This window comes from Diabrotica virgifera, chromosome 3, assembly GCF_917563875.1.
Source record: "Diabrotica virgifera virgifera chromosome 3, PGI_DIABVI_V3a".
Taxonomy (NCBI): Eukaryota; Metazoa; Arthropoda; class Insecta; order Coleoptera; family Chrysomelidae; genus Diabrotica; species Diabrotica virgifera.
In genome coordinates, this window is record NC_065445.1 from 38303305 (window position 1) to 38321611 (window position 18307).

Consider the following 18307-nt stretch of genomic DNA (forward strand, 5'->3'; position numbering starts at 1 on the left):
AAATAGTAAAAATATTTGATTGAGCATAAGTAAAAAAGTCACTCTCTCAACCAATAAACATTTGTGATTAAAATTAATATACTTAATTGATTATAATATGAATGTGTTCTTGTAGAGTTTCATATAATAATTTCCATTTGACTAAAGAGACACAAGCTGGAATACTTAGGTCAATAATACTTAGGTATGAAACACCCTAAAAAATATGAACTTTTGCATTTGATAATTCAGAGAAAGATCCAAGGTAAATGTGGTTCTGGTAGAATCTCACAATCATAGCTGAACAATCTAAGACCATAGTATGGAAAATCGACTCCATCATCATTAGTTAGAGCTGCTGTCAATAACGCCACAATAGCGAATATGGTAGCCAATATGATATCCAACAATTGATAACAGTCATGGAACTAAAAAATGTATTATTTCAAAGTGTTTATGGGATAAAATTAGTAAGAGTGACATGATACCTAACAAAAATTTGATTCAGAAGATTTAACATAAAACTTGTAATTCTCTTATACTAAACTCACAATAAAGATGCACCAGAAATAAACAACCCAAGACATGTTGAATGATACAAATAGCACTCCCGAATCACGATTTACAATGTATAAACTTTGTAAATCATGATTTGTGAGTGCTCCTCATAACATTCATCATGTCTTGTGTTCGTTTCTTTCTAGTGCATCTTTATTGTGATTTTAGTATTATAATTATATACAGTGTGTCCACGGTTGGGGTGCCCAAGAGGAAAAACTTTTTTATTTTCAATTTTAGCGAAAAATGTCATTATTGATAAAAAGTTTTGCTTGTTCTAAAACCCCATAAAACGAAATAAAATTCAAGTTTTTTAAATCCTGCTTAATTTTGTAGCCAATTTTATGTAAATCCCTATTTTATGTAAATTTTTGCACTAAGTTTGAAATCTTAACAATAATCTAGTGTTGCCAAGCCACAATGTAGCTTAGTAACTATCAACTTCGATAAATCATTTGCGAATTGTCAATTTTTTTGACAATTTTAAGCTATCAATAAAGAATTTATCTTGTGATAAATTTCATTATTAAAATTGTTGTATTAATAATTATTTAATTAATAAATAATTGGATGATTCAAGGAGAACGACAAAGTCTGGCTTCGTAATCCAGAGAAGTGAAAGGGTTGTTCTCCCAAGTTATTATTGTTACAATTTCGAACTTAGTGCAAAAATTTATAGGGATTTACATAAAATTGGCTATAAAAATAAGCAGGATTTGAAAAACTTGAATTTTAGTTCATTTTATGGGGTTTTAGAACAAGCAAAAGTTTTTATCAAGAATGACATTTTTCGCTAAAATTGAAAATAAAAAAGTTTTTCCTCTTGGGCACCCCATCTGTAGACACACGGTATTACTATTTTTATAATAAAAAGATTATAATTTATAAAATGTGATGCTGTATATGATTTCAAATATTAATCTTTTCTATTACCATACAAAAAAAATATTGCCTTTACTCAAAAACATTTTATTTATCATAAAATTTTTAAAGATATATTTAAAAAGTTCATAAATATTAATATTAATTTATACAAAAACATTAAATATTTTAGTTTTACTGGTTTATGGCTGTAAGGTGTCTCTGAATATTTTTCACTCTTTTATAAGATGTTTCGAAAATTGAAATATCTCTGAAAGTTTTTAATATTTAAAATCAGTTTTCATAAATTTATCATCGGTTAATATTAGAGATCTTAAGTTCACAGTGGCACAAACAACTGAAAATATCTTCTGCAAGTGGAAGAAGACTAACATACATTTTACATACATTAATTGTTTTTATTTATTTGGTTGGATCTATCTATGTGTACTCAAGCTTTAGCTATCTTCATTGTAAGAATTTTAAGTTTAGCGTGATATTTGGTAGTGGTAATAAAAAAATCGGACATCATGAAAGACTTTGGATTGGAATCTTTGTAGTCTTTGCATATTATGTGTTACTGGCAGTTCCCCAGAATTAAATCCTGTACATCCAGACTTGTAGTAGTATTGCCTTATAGAGAAGAAGTTTGTTCTGGATACATTTTTTTGTAAAGCATACCCAGTTTTAGTTGTTCCCATAGAGAGTAGTCTTTATTTTCACTTTCAGAAAGATTTTTCAAAAAATGTTTTAATACTTACCAGTATCTTTGTTTCCGTTTAGTGCTAAGATTGTTTTGTTAGAAAGCTGTTACTTAATTTTTTTTTAGATACATTTGATTTCCCGAGCAAGGGTCATTCATCTTTATCAACTGCAACCCTAATTGAAAAGAGATTGTTGAGTTACTTTATATATTTTTTAGATACCTGCAATTTCCATCTACAAACTTTAATGGATTTCCAAATTATTAGAGTACCAACCAAAGTATGTAGGTACTATAAAAATTATGGGTTACTTTTTAATATTTTAGATTTATTTTGATATTTTTGTAATTAATTTTTGATTTTGTAATTCATTGTAAGATATACATGATTTGTGTTTATTGTATTTTATTTATTAATATTTTTATTTGAACACATATAAAATTGTACCACTATATATTATAAAAGTATGAAATAAATTGATTTGTATTTGACAATAAGTTTTTAATTCACTACACTAAGTTTGCAGCAATAACATTTCTTCGTATTCTCTATACACGTAACATACAACCATTATTTCGATTTTCCTCATCTGGAATCATTTTCGTTGGAACTTTATTATGTTCTTCACTTCTTCATTGTTTTAAAGAGGAAGATGTTCTTTCATAATCATATGAAATGTTTGAAATAAAAAAATATATTATAATGTTTGAAGTTTGTATTTCACTACACTAAGTATGCAGCAATAACATTTCTTCGTATTCTCTGTCCTTCTAACATACAACCATTATTTCGATTTATCTCATCTTGAAACATCATTGGAACTTCAAGATGTTCTTCACTTCACTATCTAAAAGAGGAAGACATTCAATCATAGTATCCAATGTAACACAGAAAATAAATATAATGTTTGCATTTTAGCAATTTTTGCACGATGTACCACGTAAAGTTGATACACAATTAAAAGTGACTGATAAGAAAGCATAAAATAAGTTTTGTTTCAACTTTATAACAGTAAGAAGTACATGATCAAGTGCGTTCATAACAAGTCTATCCCTTTCGAATCCCTATGCAGTAGCTATCTCGACACTTTTAACAATCACATTTAGAAGTTCAAAGGTTTGTATTTCTACTGTACTTGATTCAGCATTGTTTTTAATTAGATCCAAACATTTATTTGTTTAGGTAAAAAATTTGTTTCATTCAAAGATGACACTTTCACAAAATTATATTTATATATATGACTTTGAGTTTCACTTAAAACAGAATTTTTCTTGAGGATAATCTGGTTTTTACTAAAAATGTCAGAAGAATCGTTTTACAAGTTGACACATTTGATTCTGAAAAGTCTTGGATAGTTTACTGGCTTTCAATTAAACAGGAATTCCATTTCCAATAACCTGGCTTTCTTTACATTCTCTAGTTTTTTGAGTTGTTGTATAATTTTCATGTCTTTTGAGAGACCTTTTTAAAATAATTTTTTTAACTGTATTTGTAATTTTTTTTATGACTTTAGCAAAGGAATTGCATTTGGCCTTAATCATGCATCTTTTGTTGGCAAATCTAATTAATAAAGAGGTAACATTTAATCATAAGCTTTGAAAACAGATCAAAAGTAACCTTAAAAGTACATGGCAGTTTATAAATGTCTATTGTATAATAATAATTAGCTTTCTTAAAATGAAGTGAACTCTTGTGATAGGATAAACATGTTTTAATTGTAATACTTACAGTTTTCCAGTCGTTTAATTGATCATTTTCATTTTATTCCCAAAATAAACAGTTACAACCACATAACCCCATTTGTAATAGGTAAACAAATTCGTCATTTATATGTTATTTATGCGACTTTTGCTGTTGAATCCAATTTTAGCACATTTAAAATATATTAAATATTGTTAGCAAATCGATTTTGTTCACTAATATCTTTAGAAAACGGCATTATAAGCAGAAAAAAACAAACTTTTCTATATGTAAACATTGTAAATGTCAGCACAATAGGTCCCGACGGCGGCCATGACACTTTGGCAGTTAGGAAGGGGTACGATTACGGTTTATCCCAATATGTATATGTTCTTGGTTTGTTTTTATTGATTTTGTTTCCTTTGGTTGGTATTCTTGTCAATAATAAGTAAATAACTTCCATGCATTAGATGTTAAACAAATATAGCACGTAGATATTGTTAAAATTTCGCTCAATGATTGGACCTATTCATACGTTTGCAGCGTTAATTGTTTTACATCCTGGAGGGAAAACCCAAAATACTTTTGACATCTTTCTATGGCAAATAGAATAATAATGATATATTTGCATGTTCGATTTGTACCTTACGTCAGAAACAAATTTATATTTCAGAACGTTACTTAAAGTTATCTAAGAATCTTTACGGGTGTTGGTTGCCAAATTATCGAACAATAGTTACTAATAAATTGACGCAGTCCAAATTTCCAGTAAGCTCTATTAATATGTAATTTAAAAATTGTAATTTCATTTACAATGTACACTGGGGTGCAAAATTAACCGGACACCTTAAAAATGGGTCATTTTTGATGTCTCAAATTTCCTGAACCTGCTGTCCGATTTAAGTGATGTTTTCAATATGTTATACGCTGTGAGCTCGTACGTAGAGGGGATATTTACAAATTCGCGAGCGCCAGTAGTAGCAAGTCTGTAAACGTTTACCGGAAATTTGACATAAATGTCAAAGTGATTAATTTAAAATTAAAATTAAAAACATTAATTATAAAAAATATTAGTTGGTCAAAGCTGTGGTATATATTTTTACCTTAAATATACTTACGTTTTAAATACTGAATTTAAGTTTTTTTAATGTTCCGTAATATGTAATTATAAATTAATCTACTAATCTTAGCGCCATCTACACGATAATTGTGAAAGTATCCGAAGTAAGAAATTCATATTTTATCAATAGAACGTCAAAATGATTAACAAAATCTTAAAAAAATCGATTACAATTTAATTACTTTTTTGCATTGTAAATATTAAGCTATAACAATTAAATAATAAATTTAAAAATTACCGGTGAAAGTTGAATTAGTAATCCGCCAGGAGCGACACCAGCGAAGCTCAGAGCCTATAGCCTTATTCTTTAACAATATTGCTGTACTAGTATTGTTGCCAAACAGTTAAATTTTCATTGTATACCGGGTGTACCAATCAAACTGTGTTTTTTTCTCAAAGTTCGCATCACCCTGTGGAATATTCTAGCATTTATAAAATACTAAAATTAAAATCCAACTATAGCCTCATGATTTCTCAACATTTTGTTTTTTGATTCATTCGCTTATGTTGGATAATAAAAAAGTTAGGTACTTTAACAACTATAGCCATATTTTTCATCAATACAGGGTATTTTTAAATAAGTATGACAAACTTTAAGGGGTAATTCTACATGAAAAAATAATGACAGTTTGCTTTATAAACGGTATGTCCTCAAATGCTTCGTTTCCGAGATAGGGGTGTTGAAATTTTCCTTACAAACTGACGATTTATTTATTGCTTTAAAACCGGTTGAGATATGCAAATGCAATTTGCTGGGTTTTAAGATGTAGTTATTGTACATTTTTTCACGTACAAGTAAGAATTTAATAATCACCATTGGCGCGCATACGGGTAATATGACGGCTCATATGGCGCGCCAATGGTGAATATTAAATTCTTACTTGCATGTGAAAAAATGTACGATAGCTACGTCTTAAAACCCACCAAATTTAATTTGCATATCTCAACCGGTTTTAAAGCAATAAATAAATCGTCAGTTGATAAGAAAAATTGTAACACCCTCTATCTCAGAAACGAAGCATTTGCGGACATAGGTTTAGAGAGAAAACTGTCATTATTTTTCATATAGAATTACCCCTTGAAGTTTGCCATACATATTTAAAAACACCCTGTATTGATGAAAAACATGGCTAATTGTTATAGTACCTAACTTTTTTACGGTCCAACATAAGCGAATGAATCAAAAAACAGAATGTTGAGAAAATATGAGGCTATAGTCGGGTTTTAATTTGAGTATTTTATAAAGGCTAGCATATTCCACAGGGTGATGAGAATTTTGAGAAAAAAACACAGTTTTATTGGTACACCCGGTATACAATGAAAATTGACCTGTTTAGCAACAATATTATTACAGCGACAGTGTTAACGAATAAGGTTATAACATATTAAAAAATCACTTAAATCGGTCGACAGGTTTAGAAAATTCGAGACATCAAAAATGATCCATTTTTAAGGTGTCCGGTTAATTTTGCACCCCAGTGTATTTTGTAAATTAGCTCAATAAAGTGTGTTGCCATTAAAAACTCCACTCATAATTAGAAGCTCTAATATTAGATGATATAAATTTTATGCCTGGTTGCACCAACAAATCTTAAGCTCTGGCTTAGCCCAGCTCAGCTTATAGATAGGGCCGCTTTAAGTCACTTTCATTGCACTATAATTTTCGATTCTTATCTCACGTTGGCACGTGGCAATCCATTGTAGCAAGCTGAAAATTGATCTAAGACTCAATGGTGCAACGCGTACGATTCGTAAGCTGAGCTTAAGGCAAGTTTTAAGCTTAAGATCTGTTGTTGCAACCAGGCATTAGTGTCTTATATACGTAACATAATAGTATCTTCTTCCAGTATAAGCCACAATGAGGTTTTTTGGTGTTTCGATTTCCACAGTGAAAATCGATTTCATGTAATAGAATGAACTATCTTTTAGTAAAGTCGTACCAGGAACGCAACTCATAAATATTGGCAATATGGTTTAAAGTCTTCTACTTTAAAATGTATAATATATGTCTGAATTGCCGATATACATGAGTCAGATTAATTAAATTGTTAGAAGAATTTTTTACTAAGCAACAACATTTTTGTTTAATTTAGTGGTATTTTGAATTTTGACAACGACATCCGATTTGGGCGCCGAAACGTTAATAAAATCATTTTTTAGTTAAATTGTGGCTTATTTTCTATTCAGAATAGTTTGTTGCTAAGTTTATGAACTGATTTATTCTATCTTCCAAAATTTTTGTGGTTTAGGGTCTTCTTCTTCTTCTTCTTCTTCTTCTTCTTCTTCGTCTAGCCATTCACGTCCACATCTGAACATAAGCCTCTTCAAGTCTTCCTTTCCATTGTTTTTTATTGCACGCTACTTGTAGCCAATTTTTTTCGGCAGTCCGTTTTAGATCATCTGTCCATTTCATAGAAGGTCTGTCTCTGGGTCTTTTGTGTTGTTATGGTCTTCACGTTAGAGTTGTTCTGTGCCATTTGTTTAGATCACTCCTAGCTACGTGTCCTGTAGGCCGGGCCGAAAAAGGACAAAAAAAATTTTTTTGGGAAATTTTAAACGGGCTAGTAAAAAAAAGTTGTGTATGGTAGTCCTAATACTGTGTACCAAACATAGGACGAATTAAAATATTTTTGAACGGGCCCCCGGGGGCCTAAAAAAAATTATTTTTTTTGCTTTATTTTTGGGGCGGGCTAGTGTCCAAAATATTAATATCGATGCTACTATCCCATTAAGAAATTTTCATCATGATTTAAAAAAATTTAACCAGCCCCTAGGACTAAAAATATAAAAGAGGGGTAAACAATTCATATTTATTTACTATTTTTGCGCTGTAAACTGTGCTGCTCTTTGCTTGAATCAATATTCGGCACGAAAGGTTGTTACATTGAACTATTATGGATATATTTAACATTATTTTGTATATTATTATTTATTTAACCCAGAACTCATCACGATGAGGTAGCTGCATGGCGAGTTCCACCCGCCCACTATGAGATGTATGTAATCTTCTGCATCGAAATTGATTTAGGGATTTTAGTCCTGTCGCCAGGGGGGGTACAACGGCCTCCTGTATTCAGATGGACTTAACCAAGTTTTTACTATGTATTTTGGCCCGTAGAACACGAATTTTTTGGGTAACAGTTGATCCGGATGTCGATAAGATTGTTATAAACAAAGAAGTTGAGGAATTACATAACAGCGATTTCTCGCAAAACAAAACATGTTTTTGTATTTTTTGGGCCATTCTAACCAAAAAATGTTTCTACAAGTTTTTTCGTAGGATGCACAGTTTTCGAGATAAACGCGGTTGAACTTTCAAAAAATCGAAAAATTGCAATTTTTGAACCCGAATAACTTTTAATTAAAAAATAAAATAGCAATTCTGCTTACCGCATTTGAAAGTTCAAGTCAAATTCTATCGGTTTCGAATATATACATTGCTAAAAATGTATGTGTTTATTGCTAAAAAAGCTATAAACACATAGTGTTTCCCGTGCCTAATACATGCGTTTACATGCATGCTACGTAGAAATAGCCTCGCTTGCACTTGTACCTACTCTACCTACTCGTTCGATTTTAAATGAGAAATCATTGAAAACATCATTCCAGCACTAGGTGTTTATACTTTTGTTTAACAATAAAATAATAAATTTTTAGCAATGCAAATAACTAAAACCGATATACTTTGACTTGAACTTTCAAATGCGGTAAGCAGAATTGCTATTTTATTTTTTAATCAAAAGTTATTCGGATACAAAAATTGCAATTTTTCGATTTTTTGAAAGTTCCACCGCGTTTATCTCGAAAACTATGCATCCTACGAAAAAATTTGTAGGAACACTTTTTGGTTAGAATGGCCCAAAAAATACAAAAACATGTTTTGTTTTGCGAGAAATCGCTGTTATGTAATTCCTCAACTTCTTTGTTTATAACAATCTTCTCGACAGCCGGATCAACTGTTACCCAAAAAATTCGTGTTCTACGGGTCAAAATACATAAAAAAAACTTGGCTAAGTCCATCTGAATACAGGAGGCCGTTGTACCCCCCCTGGCGACAGGACTATTTTGAAAACTATGAAAACGCAATTTTTATACCAGCCTTCCTCTATTTTAAATTTTTTTTTGACAGCAACCTTTACGTTAACGTGAATCTGTTAACATACAAAGAATGACTTTAGGGTGTGCAAATTAAGCATTGTCTTGGTCTTGAATAACTTTATTGATAATTGATGAGACATTACTCGGAAAAGCTCTCGAGGCCTGTATTAATTTCCATAGATGCCTGGCACCATATTTTAATCTTGGCTAAGTTTTATCTCAAACCTCATACGAGAATATACTTGTCTTGTAATACAAACTCAGCTAAAATCTTAAAGCTTTCACAAAGGATCAGTTGTAGCTACATAAACTCTAATGCGGTTTGCTGTCATGAACCAACGTGTTTGTGCCATCATGGATTTCTCTCTGCCAAACTTTGAGAACATATTCCATCTCAAATTATTATAATTATAATAATTGGAGAAAATTATATAATTATATAGTTCGAATAAATACTAATGATCTGGACTTAGATCATTTTCGTTTACAAGAGGCAGGATAGTTTCTATTGGTTTAAATTTAATAACAGGCATTTTTTAGCAATTGGGAAGAGGGGATCCAATCAGCTCAGAATATGAATAGGGACCTTTTGTGTGCGCTTCTAGTTTTTGCAGAAAATATCGCAAGGCAAGTTCAGTAGCGTGCAACGGGCATACATTCCGTTGTAATGGTTTATGCACTCGCCTTTCTATAATTCCAATGATTCCACCTTCCAGCCGTATTGACATTTGTACCATCACATCACATAACACTTAAACTGCTTAGATCTATATTATGGCTTTGTAAATAATAATAGATATTCCTTCGACAATATCTATGACACGAGAATGGCTAAGAGCTAAGTACCCAAAATATAAATTACCGGGTCCTTCGATTAAAGCTATATGGTCTTCAGTTTTTTCATAATTCGCCTCGCGTTTCCGATGACCATGGTTTGATATTTTCTTTCATCACAGTATAGCCCTTTAATTGACTTGTTTAAAGTTTTATTCTCGCGCTGGAGTTGCCGTCTGTTTTCCTTAACTCCTCTCCGAATTTTATTTTTGTCGATGACCAGCGTTGTATTATCTTTGAGAATTTAATTTAGATCTTCTAAAACGGCATTTAAAAGCTTAAGTATTTTTTCCTGTCGACTGTATTATCTTTCTTTCGCTTAACAATATAATATGACAACAGAGGCTTTTTTAATAGCCCCTAGCATTTTTTTAAACAAAATAAAAATTCTTTAAGGGCCGGGGGGCCCGGTTAATTACTTTTTAAACCGGCCCAAATTTGATATAGGATTCTAAATATATTCTTCCATATATATTATACGGGTGTCCCGAAAAGATTGGTTATAAGTTATACCACAGATTTTGGGATCAAAAATAGATTGATTGAACCTCACTTACCTATATACAATAGTGCACACAAAAAAAGTTACAGCCCTTTGAAGTTACAAAATGAAAATCGATTTTTTTGCATATATCGAAAACTCTCAGCGATTTTTTATTGAAAATGGACATGTGGCATTTCTATGGCAGCAACATCTTGAAAAAAAATTAAAGTGAAATTTGTGCACCCCATAAAAATTTTATGGGGTTTTGTTCCCTTAAACCCCCCCAAACTTTTGTGTACGTTCCAATTGAATTATTACTGTGGCACCATTAGTTCATTAGTTAAACACAATATTTCTAAAACTTTTTTGCCTCTTAGTACTTTTTCGATAAGTCAGTGTTTATCGAGATATTTTGAATATTTGTCGAATCCACTACATATTTTGTATATTTTAAGTACGGTTATAGAGACCTGTTAATAATCTGAAAATTTATTTATAATTTACATTTTTAGGTATATTTTGAAAAAGAAGCTACATCTCGATAAAAGGTGACATAAAAAAAAGACTAAGAGGCAAAAGTCTAAAAAACACTGTGTTTAACTAATAGTACAACAATAAGAGTTAAAATAGAACGTACACAAACATTTGGGGGGTTTAAAGGAACAAAACCCCCATAAAATTTTTACGTAAATATATTGAAAAAGAAACCGCACCTTAATAAAAACTGGCTTATCGAAAAAATACTAGGAGGCAAAAAAGTTTTAAAAACGTTGTGTATAACTAATGGTACCACAATAATGAATTAATTGGAACGTACACAAAAGTTTGGGGGGGGTTTAAGGGAACAAAATTCCCATAAATTTTTTATGGGGTGGACAAATTTCACTATAATTTTGATTTAAGATGTTCCTGCCATAAGAATGATACATGTCCATTTTCAATAAAAAATCTCGAATAGTTTTCGATATATTGAAAACAATCGATTTTAATTTTGTAACTTCAAAGGGCTGTAACATTTTTTATGAGCACATTTGTACTAAGGTAAGTTAGGTTCAATCAAACTATTTTTGACCCCAGAATGGGTGGTATAATTTATGACCAATCTTTTCGGGACACCCTGCATAGGGTGTCCCAAAAGTAGCGGAACGGTCGAATATTTCGCGAAATAAAGATCGGATTGAAAAACTAAAAAATACGTATTCAATAATTTTCAAAAATCTATCCAATGACACCAAACACCAACCCCCACTACACCCCCTGGAGGTGGGGTGGGGGGTAACTTTAAAATCTCAAATGGAAACCCTCAGTTTTTCTTGCAGATTTAGATTCGTTACGTAAAAGTAAGTAACTTTTATTCAAGACATTTTTTCGAACTGTGGATAGATGGGGCTATAATTGGGAAAAACGATTTATCCTGATACCATAGGTAAATTATAGAAACGGCCTAATATCTCGAGAAATACACTTCCAAATGAGAAACCAAAAAACAGGTTTTTAATATTTTTCGAAAACCTATCGATAAACACCAAACATGACCCTTCAACCCACCCCCTCGATGTGGGGTGGGGGGTAACTTTAAAATCTTAAATAGCAATCCCCACTTTTTATTGCAGATTCGAATTCGTCATGAAAAATTAAGCAACATTTGTTCGAAACATTTTTTAAAATTGCTGGTAGATGGCGCTAATAAATCGTATTTTTCCAATTAAAGCGCCATCTATCAACAATTCTAAAAAATGTTTCAAATAAACTTGCTTAATTTTTCATGACGAATCCGAATCTGTAATAAAAAGTGGGTGTTACTATTTAAAATTTTGAAGTTACCCCCCACCCCACCTTCAGGGGGTATGTTGGAGGGTTGTGTTTGGTGTTTATCGATAGGTTTTCAAAAAATATTAAAAACCTGATTTTTGGTTTCTCATTTGGAAGTGTATTTCTCAGATATTAGACCGTTTCTATAATTTACCTATGGTATCAGGATAAATCGTTTTTCTCAATTATAGCGCCATCTATCCACAGTTCGAAAAAATGTCTTAAATAAAAGTTTTTGGTGTCATTGGATAGATTTTTGAAAATGATTGAACACGTATTGTTCAGTTTTTCGATCCGGTGTGTAGTTCGCGAAATATTCGACCGTTCCGCTACTTTTGGGACACCTTGTATATTTATTTTTCTTAATATGTATGCGAGTTGGGGTGTTATGAATAGGATCGTATCCAACTTGGTGTCTATGCATTTTGACGTTGCGACCCTGACAGAAATTGTGGGGACATCTGGTGACCAGTTTGAATCAAACAAATTTTACTATTGGGCTGACCAACTAACCCTATATAAACAATGATAGTACATTAAAGAACAGTGGTGGGCCCAACGGACCCGAGTTGCCCTGTTACGTAAGTAAAATGTGTTGCCCGGATAAGGGTTAAGTGATATGCCTAGCATTGCTCTTTCCATCGAGTGTTGAGTGACTCTGAGTATATTCATATTCTTTTTTGTGATTGTTCATGTTAGTGCCCCATATTTGTCTATATGTTAATATCGGAATAATGCATGCATCAAAAACTTTAGATCTAAGATATAGCTGAATTTGTTGATTTATGAGTATACAGTTCAGTTTTCCGAATGCTGCCCATGCTAACTTTCTTCTTCTTTTTATTTCTTCCGGTTGAATTTCCCTATTTAGTATTATTTTTTGTCCTAAGTATATATTATATTCTTCAACTTTTTCTATAACTTTGTCGTTTATTATTGTAACGGTTTTTTTGGAGTGCATGACTTTTGCTTTGTTTAAATTCATTTTCAGTCCTATTTTAGATGATTCGGTATGAGCATGGTTTGCAGTTCTTGTAGGACAGTAGCTATCAGGATTATGTCATCCGCAAATCGTAGATTACTTAGGTAGCGGCCATTGATGTTTATTACCTTATATTTCCAATTTAGGTTTTTAAAAACGTCCTTCAAAACTAAGGTGACCAGTTTGGGTGATAGTTTTAATGGTACAGGGTTCCCCTGTTTAATGGTACAGGGTTCGTGTATTCATTTTCATTTAGGTAGTATGTAGCTGTAGCTTGGTTCATAGTTTCTTTTATTAAGTTAGTATATTTGCTGTCTATTCTACAATTTTGCATTGCGTTTATTACGGCCGTGTGTTCTATGGTTCAGGGTAGTATTTATCAAATTGATACCTCTGTATTTTTCTGGTTGTTTCTTATCGTTCTCTTTGAATAAGATTAGCTCGCTTGTCGTCCATTCTTCCAGTATTTTATAATCTTGATAAAATGTTCTCAGTTGTCCTGTCATTGCCGCTTCACCATTTTTCAACAATATTGGGTATCTCATCTTTAACTGCAGCTTTCTTTACTTTATCAAGAGTTTTTTTTTACTTCAAGCTTACTTATGTGAACTTCTTCGTCTACTGTAATTTCCTATGTTTTGACCTCTTATAAAGCTATGTTTCTTTTTGTAAACCATAAAAATCATGCTCTATCTTTTTGGATACAAATATATTAATAAATACATAAATAATAAATATCTTGACAGTGCAAAGTTATCATCTCACAATAAAATTACATTCGGAATATTCATTATACATTTTTTAGTTTATATGCATTTACATGACTACACGTGAACTTGATAAGTGACACACTGCCAAATATAATTGATAACATATCGTTTTGATTTGTAACGTGTTCTCTTCGTGCATTGTCATTTTTAAATATTCTGTTCACAGGAGATGATAAAAAATGATATAATAATTTCAAAGACCTTGACATTGGTACCATGACCGTCTTAACAATGGCCGAATAAAAAGGCAAATTGGTCGTTAGATAGAGATGGTTATGTACTAAATTAATAATTTTTATTTTTTTTTGTGAATATTTGTTACAAAATTCTGTTGGTAGGTATATTCAGGGTGGTACATCTACTTTGGTAACTGTTCAAGCTGTGCTTGTACACAGCGCTGTTTCACTTGGAATCTGTATACTATGGTTGGATATTGAGTACCTAAAAACGCAATTATAGAAATTTTTGCGAAAATATAATGACTATATAACTCAAATATTCAGTGAAAAATCTAAAAGAGACATGAAAATTTAAAAAAAAAATAGATATTATTAGGTCTTATTCTCACAGAGCTTCATTAAAGTCTGTTAAAAAATGCTAAAATAGAACAAATCGGTAAACGAAGATAAAATATTCGCCTGTCAATATTTTGGAGACACGACACATTCTTTATTGAGTTGTGTTTCATTACAATATAGATGATTAGCATTAAATCAAAAATGAGATTTTTTTTCTGCTAATGTTATGCAAAATACTAATTAAAAAAATCGAAGGGGCCTATGCTAGTTTTGCGGGCGAGCACCTTATACCCTAGCGCCGGTACCGATTGTATAAGCAAAAAATTCACATGTTCTTCAAAGTTATTTTGCAATATTTAAAATTGCTTTTCTTCATTTTTTAAATAATATTGATAGAATAAACACTTTAGAATAAGTTTTTAATAATAAATTATTAAAGTTAATGAATAAAAATACTCTTAAAAATAATACTTATTTACTACATAGGAACGACCCACTTGTAAAAATCCAGGTCCGGATTAACAAAAAATTATAAAGTAATTGTCACCTTGAAACAACATCCCTTATATTGAAATTTTCAAAATCTGTTTGCGCATTTGAAATGAGCACAAAAACTAAGTTTATAGGTTAGCTTAATTTTTTTGCGCAGAAAATTTAATAACTTTAATTTTGAAATTAAATACATATTATTGAAATATTCCACAAAAATTTTTATTCCACAATGTAGATACCTAAATGTACAAGAAAAAAAGTCACAATGAGAAATTTTAAAAATAATCATCAAAAATATCAAAAATCATTAAAAACATAAAACCTTGAAAAAGCATAATTTGCTCAAAAAGAGCCGTATAACCTCATACAATAAACCGTTTTAAAGGTAATTGACTTGCCTTTCTATTAAATTACATATACCTAGAAATGCGCAGAAAAAGTTACAGCGGAATAATGTTTGCGAAATAATGGGGAAAATGGCCCAAAAATGCTGTGAGCGGCGAACTTTGAAAAATCCTATTTCGGAAACTTTAAATCCCAGAGACTTTTACCAAACTCCATTTTAAAGAGGAAGGATGGAAGTTATTTTTCGCTGAAGCAATGCCTATACTTATATCCCTGTGGAAAAAAGTTATGGGTCAAAAAACAAAATTGCTTTCTTTCTTGTTTTTTCTTGCTTTTCTTTTCAATATATTTTTGTAAAAGAAAAATTTTTGACTTATTAAATGTAATATTTCGATAGTAAATTTAACCTGGAACAATTTTCCTGTAGACGTGTTTGTACCAAAAGTGCAAAGAACTCACTCTAATTCCCCCTGTGCCTAGAGACTAATTCACCCCTTTCTCAAAAACGCAGCCATTTAAATGGTAGCATTCCGCGGTTTTTTCAAATTTAGAGGTCCATTAACCATATAAGACAATAAAATCCCATTAACGTTTTTACTTCCAGTCTATTTACTTTTTGTACTTGGATATCTCACCTCTTTTTTCCAGGTCTCCGTAGCTGAAAAGTGTAATTTAAAGGCATAATATTTCCATTATTTGTTCAATACTGATGCCAGCAATTTCAATTTTACACCTTATTGGATCTTTGTTGATTACTATTGTTTTAATTTTCTGATACGATTTAATTTTCTGATACATTTTCATACTAAATTCTTTTGCTCTTATGTTAAATCTGTGGACTCGTCTCTGCAAACTATCTTCATGTTGGGCTATTAAGATTGCATCGTCTGCGTAACACATTATTTTTACTTCTTTTTTACTTCATTCTCTATCCTTTTCTTTGGTGGCACTGAAAAACATAGGGCACATGTAAAATTGCAGAGCTTATGGCTCAAGAGCATAGGACTTAGAGTCCCTCTGTCTTATTCTGCTGCCAATGTCTATAATAGGTTCTGTAAGTTTTTCATCTATTCTGAGTTCCATTTTGTTGTTTTGGTAGAAATTTCCAATAGTTTCTATGATATTTAGGGGATCTTCTCTATTATACAGAAGATGGATTACATCTCTCCCTCTCTGTCAAATGTTTCTTCAAGACAATCAGACACAGAAATGCTGGTGTATTATACTCTAGTAATTTCTCAGTAATTTTCTTTATATCCATTGTCTTCTTTCTATTTCATGTCTTTGAGGAATCGAAGTTGTGTCTTCCATGTTTTTATTACTGGTAGATGCTATTTGTTTTATTGCTACAATATTGAGCTCCTTCAAGAGGATAAACTTAAAAAAGAATCGTCATTAACAACATAATATCACAACCAAAATAACTGTACCATCTCTATCAGTCACGTTCAGCTAGGATCAGCACACTAGGCCACTTATCTATTTTGGTTGTATGAACCCTAATGGACTTAATGGCACATAGGATAGGCCATGGTCAGTTGAAGGTGCTTACATCCGGCCAAAAATTGGATCAGGTCATTTTTCTTTTTGGCACCGAGAACTAGCGATTATTGTCATTTATCGGTATTGTTATGTCCTGACCTAAGCCAAACAACAAGTACATTAATCACACAATTAGCATTATTTTAATGTCTTCATAGTAAAATGCACTGTTAGAACTAGTTTAAGTTGTCATATAATGCCTGAGAGGTTTATCCCATGGTCATTAAACTCGAAGAGGAAGTGCGCTGTAAACTTTGGAGTTATAATTTTTCTTAATATTGTTTTGAAGCTATTTTATTGTAGTATTTTTAATACAAATATTTAACATTTTCACCTAATTAAAACACTGATATTTTTCAAATTTAATAATTGTCCATTTTTGATTAAACCGCACAGATTTTGATGAAATTTTGCAAGTAAGCTTAGCTTACCTTGCTCGTCAAAATCTATATGGTTAAAATGTTTGGTTTTTGTTTTTAAGGGGTCAAAACTACCTGTTTTTACCAAGTTTTTTTTTATTTAGCTTAATGCTTCGACAACTCATGGTCAATGGCATCGAACAGTTGATTTTGCAATCAGATACCTAATGTAATATGTAGTGTCTCTACTGAGTAAATGTCTGGTTACTTCGCAGTCTACTTCATTGTCTTTACAAAGAGACGTGGACGTCTGCAGTCCCTCTGGTGAGTACCGATTCTACAAGGATAGAAATATTTTCAATTAATAATTTTTAATAAATGAAAAATTTCCTACCCGCTGAGATTCGAACTAAAGAGCCCTCTCTAGGTAGGATCTCTTACCACTGAGCCACAGAGGGGAAATACCAAAAATTAAAAACTGCAGATTTTTACTTATTTAAACCTTAAGCATGCTTAAGTACTCGTACTAAATATTTGTTTATCATTCGCTACCACCATTACCAACTATCGAATGTGAAAAATCTAGTTTTTCAGATTCGATACCTTGCCCTCGCATTATACGTGATACATCTTGTGGCAAATTCTCATTATTGTAGCTTGATTAGGAGCGCGGGAAATATGCTGTTTAAACCATCGAATTTGAACATTTTTTCATTTGGTTGATTGCATACTGACGAAAATGGTTATATTCGATATTTTGTTTTGTATAAATATAACTAAAGGTATATTTGTACAACGCTAAATGTCGAATGTGTCACATTCGTTAGTTTGTGTTGTAATTTATTCAACAGTTATTCAATTATAATCTGTAAACTGTCGAAAATGCTAAACTGCTGAGAAGAATAACATGCACGTGTTTACAATTAGTGCGAATTTTGTTTCAGTATCGCTTCCAAGAAATTTTTGTGAGGCAGTTTATGATTTAATTTTAACGGATTTTCATTATTTGATTATACAGTTATTCGCTATTATACATTCGCTACTTTGAATCATCGAATCGAAACAAATCTTTGATTAATACAAAAAGCAAAGTAACGAATGTGATTTTATGGAAAGAAAAAAATGATAAGCAGTTCAAATTTGTTATCAATTTAACAAGGATTAAACAT

General features: G+C 31.4%; 1 long non-coding RNA gene across 1 annotated transcript; it reads right to left on the reverse strand.

Annotated features, from left to right (window-relative positions):
• Positions 1 to 548: 548 nt before the first annotated feature.
• Positions 549 to 4160, reverse strand: LOC126882801 (uncharacterized). Its single transcript, XR_007697399.1, has 2 exons — positions 3831 to 4160; positions 549 to 2949 (listed from the first exon to the last, which is right to left on the reverse strand). It is a non-coding gene; the product is annotated as an uncharacterized LOC126882801 (long non-coding RNA).
• Positions 4161 to 18307: the final 14147 nt, after the last annotated feature.